The sequence below is a fragment of the Apis dorsata genome, unplaced genomic scaffold (assembly GCF_000469605.1).
Source record: "Apis dorsata unplaced genomic scaffold, Apis dorsata 1.3 scaffold_216, whole genome shotgun sequence".
NCBI classification, from domain to species: Eukaryota; Metazoa; Arthropoda; class Insecta; order Hymenoptera; family Apidae; genus Apis; species Apis dorsata.
The window spans coordinates 243217-244785 of NW_006263499.1; the positions used below are offsets into that span (position 1 = coordinate 243217).

Sequence of the window (1569 nt, forward strand, 5' to 3'; positions counted from 1 at the left end):
AAAGAAAGAAAAAAACATAACATTCCATTTTATACCAGGTAGAAAGAAGAATAAATGATAAATGATTAAATGAATTGAAAAAAAAAATTCCGTAAAATAACAATCTAATGATCTACAACATTGTACAATGATCCAACTTGTTCTCGTCTATTCTCTCGTTTTATTTTATTTTCCTCGCGATAAAAGGAACAAGGCAAACAAACGAAATAACTCGCTTATATCGTCAATCAGCTGACGATATAATCCCATTTGCCTCTAATTGGATCGTAAGCTCGTTTCTCGGCCGCGATCGTGAAATTTGGGGAGGAAGGGGAGGGGGGAGAGTGGAGAGAAGCGAATTAAATTCGAGCACAGCGACATTGTTCGATACGAGTAACATAAAGTTTCACGATTTATCCCCTCGTAAGATCCCGCTCGTTTATAATCCACATCCGCTGCATATTGTAACAATGATATTTTTAGATTCTCCCGCCGCCGTTCTACGCGAAAACCAGTCTGAATTCGTCCGTACAACGTGGCATACATTCACATCCTAAGCCGATCATTTCTCAAGAAATTTCTCCCTTCCAACCGACTTAACCTATTACGCACGTGATATTTCAAATAAGAAAAAAAAAAAAAATAAATAAATAAATAAAAATTTCGAAATTAACATAAATGCAAAAACCAATTTGAATCCAGCTATATTCTTTAAATTTTCCTCCATGTATATAAAAAAAAAAATTTCTATCGGCGCATCAACGTCGCGCCATAAAATCTGATAAATATTTCCGCCTAATCCCGCGAAATCATAAATATTTCATCGAAGCCAAAATCCCCGGCGACGGCTGCCACAAATTCGCAGCTCGTATCACCGATATCTAATCGATAACCGTCAACGGCCCCCCCCCCCCCTGTTACGAAGGAAGAGGAGGAGGAGGAGGTTATATACTCGTATAATATTCGAGAACGAGGCAGGAAGCGTGGAATAGAATTTGCAAGAACGGCGTTGTTTCGCGTGTCGCTCCAGCTTGCTAAGCACTTCTCCTCTCCGTGGGAAACCGGCCGCGCTCCGGCTTGTGTAACGTGAATATCATCGGTCGCGCGATACGTTTCGAGGTATCATTCGGAAATTCCTGCGATAATATTACGTTTACGATCGGCAACGCGACGCCTCGAGACAGAGAGGCGGAGGGGAGGGAGGAGAGAGGTGGAGGGGAGGAGAGAGGAGGGAGAGAGAAGCACGAAACGGAGGAAAGAGGAGTTGCACGCGAGAAGGTGTCTCGTACGAGCTTCTTTTTCTTCTTCGTCGTTTTCTAACTTGGAAAGAGTAGGTATGTAAATAGAAAGAAGAAGAAAAAGAAAAGATTACGTAAATTGGCAAAGTTGAAACACTTTAAAAGAAAGAGGAAACGGATTAACTCTAATTACAATTTTATTATACGATGTAATACGATTTTCTAAAACATTTATCCATCCATAAATCCGATCATTTATTAAATATAACAACATACGTAACGAGAATCGAAAATCGGTTCTCGAATGAACCGAGTTTTCGAATTTCAAAAAAAAAAAAAAAAAAAAAAAAAA

At 39.5% G+C, this 1569-nt stretch overlaps 1 protein-coding gene across 3 annotated transcripts in view; it reads right to left on the minus strand.

Moving 5' to 3' along the window:
- The window catches only part of LOC102677923 (myb-like protein Q), a 204613-nt gene that overhangs the window by 182087 nt on the left and 20957 nt on the right, over positions 1–1569 (minus strand). The window lies entirely within an intron of this gene.